Below are 11,038 nucleotides of genomic sequence, written 5' to 3' on the forward strand. Positions count from 1 at the left end.
ACAATAAAACCAACAATAAGTATTAAACGATATTCCCGGCTTCGCGAAATCTCTTATTGTCTTTGAAAACGCTGTTACTTCCCAAATGTCCCGAATTATACTTTGATCCCCTGTGTGGTGCAAGTCAAAAGCTTGTGTATAATATTTTCACTTCAATGCTTGAAAAGTATAAAATTGCAAAATCAATTCTCTATTTAAAGCCTAAGAAATTCAAATTAATTTTAAAATAAAATTTGAAGGCGAATGTGCTTTATTATTCATAGTCCCTTGGCAGTGCTAAAGCCGCAGAACTGACTCAAATCGGATTCGATGGAATCTTGAAGAAGATTATACGTCATCTATACTTTAAGTTTTTAATTAGATTATCGCCATCGCAGAAGACGCGTTCTTTTAATCCATGCTTCTAGCAAATAAAAATTTCTGATTCTGATTTCTGATTCTGATTCATGTCTTTGAAGTAAAATTATAACATCATTCTGATATTTGCTTTATCTCATCGCTTGGGCCACCCAAACACTTTCAAAGTTTACATCCAGCAACGTTATCGTGGAGCGAGTTTGTAAGTGTAATTCTTGAGTCATGACTCCCATTCAAGGTCCCGTCATCACTGCTCATGCCAATTAGCCCCTGATCCTCCGCGCCACTCCAAAAACTTGGCCAATTATAAATTGTAATCTTGGTACAGCGAACCAGAATTTGGGCAGTTTTGTTTGAAGTTTTTATAGTGCTTCTTGTGATAACGCGGTCATAGATTGTGTTGTAAGTGGTCTAAAAACTGATGTCATAAATGGTAAAAGTTACGAAACGATTAACAAAATGAAGAGAATAGCAATAGATTTAGTCCTATACATAAGCTACTTGACTGATTATATACAGCCAGTTTTTTTAAAGAATTTTATAATGATAAATACATCCTTTTAAGACTAATATCAAGTTGCATAAGCTTATTAAATAATCATTGTGGTGTCAGCAGAAAATTATCCACTGCTGGGCAAAGGCCTCCCTCAAGATTCACCACTTACTCGATCTTCAGCAACCTGCTCGCCTGAGTCAGTCCATCCACAGAAATAATAATCATAGCAGATACAAAATTGGCACCAACCCAAAGACACCAAAAAACAATTCATAAAGAACAACACACCACAATATAAACTGAGTTCAACCTCAAAAGAGTTACCAGCTAACTTAAACCCACAACGGCCGTGTGATTTGCAACAAATTGGAAGCGCTCGGCGTAAAACCAAAATTGAGATTATCTCTTTTGTCCCAGCGGTTCTGTTTATTTTCACAGGTAATTTCGTATGTAGTGGGTATGAGACCATCGCGTTGAGTATGTTAATCATTGACGCATTGTGAATCGAAAACGTTTTGTTTGATCGGGAAAATGTACCGTTTTACGCGGACGGGTTGGTTAATGGATGCAGTGTAAGTATTTTAACTGTCGTTGTGGTAAATTGCGTAATATTGCAAGTACAATACGTTGGATGTTGTTATGTGATTCAATGTACATAGCTGGCAAAATACTTTTTTATCCTAGAAGATAAACTTCGATAGTTACAATCCGTAGTAATTAAGCATTGATAAATTAAATAAGAAAAAGAGGTAATAAAATGTATTTTTAACACGGTTATCAAAAAATATCGATGTCAAGCTGTAGGATTATTCGAAAGACATACCTACCGAGGCGCTGGTACAGTCTTACACGAATGATTTCACATCTGTAAGAAAACCAAACCAAGTATTCCTGTCCAACATCTTACGAAAGTTGAAAACTGATTGACCGATGTGAAAATTTTCAAAAATTAAATCAAGGTAGGTACCCATTACATGCCCTAATAGGCTAACCTAAACCCGTGATCCACAAAATATGCCACTAAAAGTAAAATGCTACCTTTGCATTTTCCTCTGTTTCCTTTGTGAAATTGTCGCGAATTTAAGGTTACAAGAAATATATGCGCAGTTCCGTTACATGTTCTTTGCTTTTACAAAATGTCCTTACCTTCAAATTTTACCATCGTGTAGGTAAGAGAATTTTGAATTTATATAAGTAGTTGTATGTCATTAAAAAAAGGATTGTGTTCTTAATATCAAATTGATAAATCAGATCTATTCAGGTGTTCATGATATTTTGTGTCTTAGTTTTTATCTTAATTAAGAATTGTACAAAAAGTTTATATTAATTTGTTAACCGTCATTGCCTTTGGATTTATGTCACAATACGTATTTTTGTAAAATAATCACCCATACCACCATGGTGCTCTGTTCTCCTATTTTATACCTTGTCCAACCAGCAAAATCCCACTTGCGTCAACCATTAATTACTGCCATAACCATTCCTAACCACGCAAAAATATGTCCCTTTCAGATCGAACTTATTAACCGCCTAACATAGCGCCGTCGTGACAAAACTGTCAAACTTCCCCCAATCAGCTTAATATAAGCCTTTCAAAGTTGTGACGCAAGCACTTATACTTCTTAAAGTTGGAAGTAAGGAGAAACTGCAAGCTTCAAGCTTTTAGACGTCTTATGGCAAGCTTTAGACCTTGAAGACAACTTACTCGGATACGGTCTGTTTTGAGTAAAGTAAAATTTGGTTATAGTGAGAGTGAACTACAGTTATAATTTGCCCATACTCACCGCAATGGGCATGAGTGTTCATGAGCAGTTAGTCAATAAGAAATACTGACACACAAAAGCAAAAATAAAATAAAAAGTGAAACAAAAACATTAGTAGCTAAGTCGCTTTTCCTACAAATTCTCTAGGTTTAAACTAACAAAAACATACAAAACTAGTTTTACCGTTTACTGTTCGTAAGAAATTTACTTTAATCGCGTCATATTTTTCCAAAACAGCGGCGAACGGAACGACTCCCATGCGGTTTGCACGATCAGGACATTTTCATGTTACGATTCGGATACGACACGATTTAATCTTACAGCTGCTGTATAGAAAATCGCTTTAGCTCTAATAATGACCACGAACGTTACATTTACATTGCAACAAAAATAAAAATAAAGTGTGTGTGGTTAGCGAATACCTAAAAAATTCAAGTCCCTACCGGTACGTAAGTACATTACTTCAAATCAAATAACTTTTATTATTTTAGGCTTAAAACTTCACAATGTCCTTATATCATAAAATGTTTTGATCAGCAATAACAACTGTTCATTGCAAAACAAGTACCTAATGGAGTTTTGCTATAAAAATAAACGTATTACAAAAAAATGAAATGGTTTTATGCCATCACAAAAATAATAAAAATAAAGAACTAGTCAGATAACTTTACATAAATATTCTATCTTTGCATATAAAATTCGTTTAACCTAAAAGTCTTTCCAGTATATCGTTTCCATACTTTTGGTTAGAATTTATAGTTTTAAGATATTGTGTATAACGCTACTCGGAACACGTTTGAGAAATTTCATCGAGATCGCTTTATAAAGCCTCCGTGCTCACTTTGAAGCTATTAAGTAAGCATTTTAGAAGTTTTCATATTAACATTCTTTGCTTTATTATGCTCATACTAACTTATATTGAATGCGAACCTGAGTTTGTTTATTCATCTTGCACGGTAACAGCTGTACGGAAGCAAATTAAATTGATATGATAATACGCAATGCAGATAGGTGCGATTAATTGAAGTCACATAAGCATAAGTACAAAAAACTCTTTATCAAATTGCCATGAGTACGGAGATGATCAGATCTGATTATAGAAAAATTTTCAAGTCAGCTATTTTTCAAGATTTTTGGAAATAGTAGATTTTATACAAACAAGAACAATATATATGGCATCATTTCAGCTACTCATTTTCAAGAAAAAGTAACAGTCCATTTGAAAAAAACAGTTCAAATTACAATAAAACAACTCAAACGCTCCAAAATTACGTGGGAAACAGAATTCTGTTTTGTCACCGAATTATAAATATCCAGATTCCCATTAAACATGGAAACCCTCTTTTGCTTGGGCGCCAAAAACGAGGTACCACGATGTTCAACCAGTACTATCATGGAGAACAAAATGAATAGCGGAGGTGCCATAGTGGAAAATCGCCTAAGAAAGTAGTGCGCCAAAATACGGGTAAGCAGTGAATGAGAAACATTACTATCTTCGCCCTTATTCGCCTTCTTTAGACGACCCGAACATTTTTGTAATACCAAAAACCATTGATACTCGTAAATGTCTCAAAGAACCCAAACGCCTATTTAGTTCAAAATTTCAAGAATTTGACCTACACGAAGGCACCTGACCTACCTGCATTCTGACATCTCCGCTTATCTTTACTAACTCCGTGAGGACTTTACTAGTTCTGCGGTATAAAGTATTATAAATGTCCTCTAGAGTACTGTTTACTGTTAACAAATGGTGAATAGAGCTATGTTTTTCCTCATATAGGTACCAACGTTTATTTATTTGAGTTCCTAACTCTTTGTGGTTACCTGGTGCCTGCAGTTTTCGGTTAAGCGTCTAATTTTAGATATTTTGCTGTGGTAATTTGTTTAGAATTAATGTACCTATTGCTTGCTTTTATGTTCTAAATTGCAATTTTCACGACTTTGTGCAGATAAGTCTAGGATACGCGTTAAAACAGAGCGAGTTCAAAAACGTTTTTGAAAGCTGATAGCATTATTTTAGCTTTCTGCTTTGGCTCAAGTTCAGCGAAAACACAAACGTCCATTTAATTTGAAAATTGAAAGAAAAATGCATACTATACAGTTGATTTAAGAAAAGAATATAGGATAGATAGACCATATTAATTAGCTTTTAAACAAAATAAAGTGGTTACAGTGGTAAAGTGGATCATAAGGACTGACCCCACTGATTAAAAAAAGGTTGGTTTATTTACAGTTAATCAGCAAATTGCTTATTTTAATAAGTTATGTGGGAAAAACAATTTTAAGGTTTAATGAAAAGCCTCATATTTCAAAAGTTTTCCTTATATTATCGGTTACAATGTCAATAAACAGATCACTTTACGAATTGATTGAAGGAAAGTTAAATAAATAATTTCCTTTGAGGAAACTCAGTAAATAGGTTTGTGTAAGCAACAAAAATGTTAATAAATACTATGGAAATGAATGTTTCAGAAGAATTAAATTTCAACCGCAGCGCAGTTTAATTTCAGTTTTAAGCATTGATAAAAAAGCTGAGAGCTTGATTCATTAAATATGTAGTGCAGTATAGAAATATAATTACTTAATTTCATTCATAAGACTCTTTAATTTATCTACCTGCTCAGCCGCAGGGCTCTAGTAAAACATAAATAATAAAACTTCATCTGAGCATATTTATCTTGTAACTGGCATGTGTATTACAAAGCATTTTAATAAAAGATGTAAGTATATTCCAAAAATAGACCAATTTTTCCTTGTTCACCGCTCTCCGCTGAGTAAATATTTTCGTAGACGCAAAAAGTATACGATCCTTATAAAGTAATTCAAGTTATCAATTTCCTTCGCCCACCCCGCTTTCTACTTACAAGTACTCTTATTCACCGTCGTACCAAAAATCATCATGAAAATTTAACACAGAAAATTAACTCCAGCATTTTCTTGAAGAACGTTTTCTCGCATCACTACCCACGGCCAATCTCTGTGGAGGTAATCTCAAAACATCGTGCACTTGCGAGCTATGTATTTTAATTTAGCCAGTTCACGGCGTGACACGTACCTCTTAATTAACTTGAAGCGAGTTTATTACCTACAACGTTTATTTTATATTCGCGAAACGCGAAGGAAATGCGCTACTGGAGTGTTTACTGAGCGAGTAACGAAGAGGTCGTCTACGTACGCAAATAGGTAATAGTACGCATTGTTGAGATGTTTCCCCATATGAGATCGGTTATAGCTGGTGATGCGGTAGTTTTAAAGAGATTATGCTTAAATGAGATGGGATTGAGAATTGTTAAATAAGTTTATGTTTAGAATTATGTATTCTTGTTTTGTCACCTTAACTTGATAGTAGTACAGATTCAACTCTATTTATAACGCAGCTGTAACACATTTTTTGGCTACAGATTCAGTTTTAATATTGTAATTTCCAACAAAGTTAATTCATTTATCTGAACAAAAACTTTAGCTAATTTACCGTTTACGACGATTTAAACCAGATTAAAACTCTCATAAAATGACCCCTCCACCTGGTTTTGCAGTAAAAATTTTTTTTTCAAGAATTTTCCTTATTTCGAAATGAGTTTAAAATAGAAAGTGATCGAAACTATTAAGAGGGTGAGCCAGACAAATTTTCAAGTTTTCAGCCCCACTGAAAACTTCTATTAGGTTTCACACGTGAAATAACTTTACTTGTCCTACATTTAGATATCTGTGTACTCGAAATTCAACCTTAACCGTGTCAAAATAGGATGATCATACTTTTTTTTAGCAGCAAGACTTAAGTTTGTCAAATCATTGCACTGCAATATTAGATATGCCGTTAAAAAACTAAATTTCCGCTCTTATGCTTTCGTCAATAAGGTCTAATGACAGTTCATCATCCCTGGAGTCAGGTTCTGGCAGTCCATCGTTAATAAATTTTAGAGAACTTTTAATGGGCGCCGCTACGAAGTTTTAATTTTCGATGGCTGCAACTTTTTTCCCTTGACTTTGTACTTGGGAAACATTTTGAGCGATGTTATAATTTCGTGTGGTAAGTACTGATGATTCGGTCGAAGTTTTTAATTTAAATTTGCGATGTTACAAGTTTTTCGTGTTATTAGATTCTGATGTTATAAATTGAGGATTTCGATGACAATTTGTTCATAGCGTAAGTGTTAAGATTCCTAACTTTAGATGTTAAAACAGTTATTTTGAAAATTTAAACAGTTTGCTTTGCTACATTCTCAATGCGTGTCCCAATGACTTTGTTCCAAACCAAAAAGTTCTGTATCAGCTATAGCATAATATTTATGATCATAGACCCTGATACTGATGCAATAATCGGAAAATATGCGGACAACGCCGCAAGCGGAGCGAGTATATAATAAAGTTTTATAACGCCGCGTGACTACGTAGATAGTGTTTGAAAACTGCTCCACTGGAAGTTTATATTTTATCGATAAAATGATTTAATACTTCTACACGTTATTCTGGTTTGTGTGTATTGTATTGCTCAGTTTTGGATGTCGTTTTGCGTTGCGTTTGTCTTATCGGTTTATGATTGAACTGGCTTCTGTCAGCGGTTTCACCTGTCTATAGCATTTATCAATAAGTGGGTTATCTGATAGTGAGAAAATTTCAATACAGTGTGTTTTGTTTTTAGTATAAATAATCTATTCCTAACCGTATTTTTTTTTTAATTTCCAACTTTTAATTAAAAAGTTAAATGATTAAATTCAATTTCTCTGCAGACATCGCTATAGTTGTCTACTAAAAGCATTATAATAGCTATTTTAGCTAGAGACTAGAGAGCTTAAACTGAGTCTTAGATCAAGCCAGATGCCACACGCTTCACGCTCTGTCGGGTTTAACCTTAACCGCACTTAAACTGGTATACGTCTTATATTCTAGCTAGACGGCGAATATATTTTACTTTTTTAGATAATTTTTAATTTAACGTAACAAATAAACTCTAATTTGTAGCATTCTTTTTACGTATTCCATCTACGTAACATAGAGAATTAGGTATCCAAAAACGTAATAGAATATTCCCAGTCTATTTTTTTAAATAGACTTTTCATATAACCGTTCTCAGTTAATAAAAACCTTTTCTTTCTAAGACTATCTAATAATTTTTATTGAGTAATAGGTCTATCAACATAACATATTAAACGAAATTATATAGTTTTGCACATATATTGTATACTAAAATATTAAAACTACGTCACTATTTATGTAACAACCCAGTTAATACTCGGATTTCTAACTAAACATTAACATTTGGGGTTAACAAACACATCCAACTGTTTTACAGCTAAATAATTGTAGTGTATCTACATTTTATACGCTTCACAGGATAAAATAAAGCTGCACATAAGATAATGAAGATGAAACTAAATGGCTAGAATTAAGTTATTTTAGTGTCGTTAAAATAATCCTCTTTTATAGAGATGATACAAGGTTTTACAAGTTTGGAACGAGAGAACAGTTTAAACTAATGTAGATATTATTACTAGCTTTCACAAGTTTTTATCCGCTTCCCTAGGGAACTGTATTACAACAACTGCGTAAAAATAAGCCCTTTTTATTTTAATGTTTGCCCTATGTTACTGATAATAAGTGATGATCTTCTTGCGCCAAAAAACCTGAAAACCGCTTTTCATCCTCAATCCAAAACCGGGTACTTACAACTATTACCGCGGGTTTCAATCTATGTATTTGTTGTTTTTCTTTCTAGAGAAAGTATTTTGACATCAATCCCATACAAGTGATATCAAAATCATATCTCTAGTAAGCAAATCGAGAGATAGACAGCTTATTGAAATCCGTTGATAGTCGGTCTATATAAACAAACACGGCACCTAAGTATTTTTAAATTGAAATCGTCAACATAGAATATAATAAACACAAACACGGATCAACGAATCGTTATTAAATTTGCATTATAAATTAATATTTAATGAACCCTATACATTAATGATGAACTCCGAAATTATTTTCAAATAATCGGCTCCATTGGATTACCACAAAACTGTGGAAAGTTCAAAACTATTCGACATTATTTATTTATGGGAAAGTTTGGATTCAGTATACATTTGAATATTTAAACTGGGTAAGCTTTTTAGTGAATACGATTAGTCGTCAGGATTCAATTTTAATGCGTCATTTTAGATAGCCCGATACGCAAAAGGTTGCTGTGCGGCCTAAGGAAATTCCCTAAGTTCAAGCTTATTCTAAATTGACAAAGTGATGCTCTTAGATCGATTATTTTGTATATTATACCAGCTTGTGTTCATAGTTACGCATGCATCCATGAAAAATAAGCTATCTAACACTGAAATATTTTTGCAAATCAGACCAGTGGTTCCCACGATTCGCGTTCAACCAATTAAACAAACTATAGATTTCTAAGGACAGTCACAAATGATTATTACAGTTATCCCAACATGTTTTTCTATGCACAGACATACATTTTAAAACCATACATACTTAATTTTCAATCAAATTGCTTGACCACCCAAAATCGGACAATCTAAAACAACCCAAAGAAGTAGAGGGCACGATAAGTCTAGAAACTTACAAAGTTTGAGAATAATGGTCAACCGCAGCCAACTCTAGCCAGCGGGGATTTGGAGTTTGATAATACGTTAATCAACTCCATGGAACTACCATCTTGGATTTGAATGAAGCAAGTTTTTAGCACCAAGTTACCAACTTACCTCGAGGAAAAGATAAGCTAGGGAAGTCTAGCATGAGAAATTAACTACGGTCTTGATGGACAATGTAAGAAGTTTTTGAGCAAGATAGGAATGTTTTTATTTGGACGTTTCGTTTATACTAATCTTATAAAGCTGTAATGTTTGTTTGTTGGTTGAAAGCTAAGGAACTACCGGTCCAATTTGGCGTAAATGTTTACGGTTAGCTCAATGTGTGGTTTAATACTATAGAGGTATAGCTGTCTAACACGGCTTAACTGTTAACTTATGTATCCTTCTTATTCATAAAGTTATTTATAAATAAATGCATTTTGTTACTCTTTCACGATAAAACTGTTGGATGGATTTTCATTTTTGGCAGTAAAGTAGATTGCATAATTCTTACGCTACTTTCTATCCATAGACAGTACAACCGCAAGCACAGCTACTATTTCAATAAAAAGGCAGAACTAACGTGCTCATTTCAACATAACCTTCAACTAAGTTACTGAAGCATGTAAAGAGATTACCTCACACAAGAAGCGGAGCCTATTGTCTGAAAACCACATTAACTTACTTGCTTTACTACAACTTGCGCACACAAACAGCTTAGTTTACTGATTTCTATTACCAGCGTATGTTACTGGTCTTATTTTTACCCGTGGTTCCTGCATATCGAGGGAGCATCGAGGTAAATGTAGCTTATTAATGATGCAAGGTAATCTATTTCCATGACTTTTATCTCAATCTGTTCAGCTAGTAAGTCTGATAACTAGTCTTACCGAGGAGTATCGGGTAACTGGGTGGAGGAGGTCATATAGGCAGACGCTCCATGTAAAACAGTGATGCTCAGCTGGTAACATAAACTATTAAACTATACGTCGACCCTCATATCTTTGGAAAAAGGCAGGCAGGTGATGGTTCAGCCGTTGTACCTGTAGAGTATTACAAACTAACAGGCACTTATATTTATAATCCTGAGTCAAACTTTGTCTGTGTGTTACACACAACGTTGCAAAAACAGCTGAAAGTATTGAGATTATATTTGGAACAGAGATAGGTATCCACTCTAGATGGGTTCGTTTTTATCCAGATTGGGGAAGTTGGGTGAAACTGCGAGCGGATGCTTGTAATATAGTTCTTTTACTATTCGCATTTTATATCTATGTACCTTTAGTATGTTATGACTTTATAGCCGAGAAGCTGTTAACCCAAAACCGTTCATATTTTCTGGTCTTTACCAAACTTTTTTTATGATGACCATAAAAGTTTTTACTTTAATTTCGTGAGGATAAAGTTTGTGTGTGATGATATAAAATGGCGTCTCGATACTCTAACTATTAGTGGAAGTTTATAGTTCTTCGATATGTTATGGGAACGGATCACGCTATTTAGTATTTTGTTGTGTGGTCTAAGGATAATCAAGAAATATTGAATTACCTATTTCGATACTCTTACTTAGAACTAAACATAATGTTTTATCAATAATTTTATTGTCAATCTACATATACTAATATTAGGAAAACTTTGTTTGTTTGGAATGGATAAACTCAAAAACTACTGGACCGATTTTAAATATTTTTTCACCATTAGAAAGCTATATTATCTGCGAGTAACATAGGCTATATTTCGGTTTATATCCCGGTGAGAGCAGTAGCTCCCACGGGACGCGGGTGAAACCGCGGGAAAACGGCTAGTATTTGATCTATTGAGAAAATATATTTTTTTAAAGTAAATGTGCTTAGAAG

The sequence above is a fragment of the Helicoverpa armigera genome, chromosome 5 (assembly GCF_030705265.1).
Source record: "Helicoverpa armigera isolate CAAS_96S chromosome 5, ASM3070526v1, whole genome shotgun sequence".
Lineage (NCBI taxonomy): Eukaryota > Metazoa > Arthropoda > Insecta > Lepidoptera > Noctuidae > Helicoverpa > Helicoverpa armigera.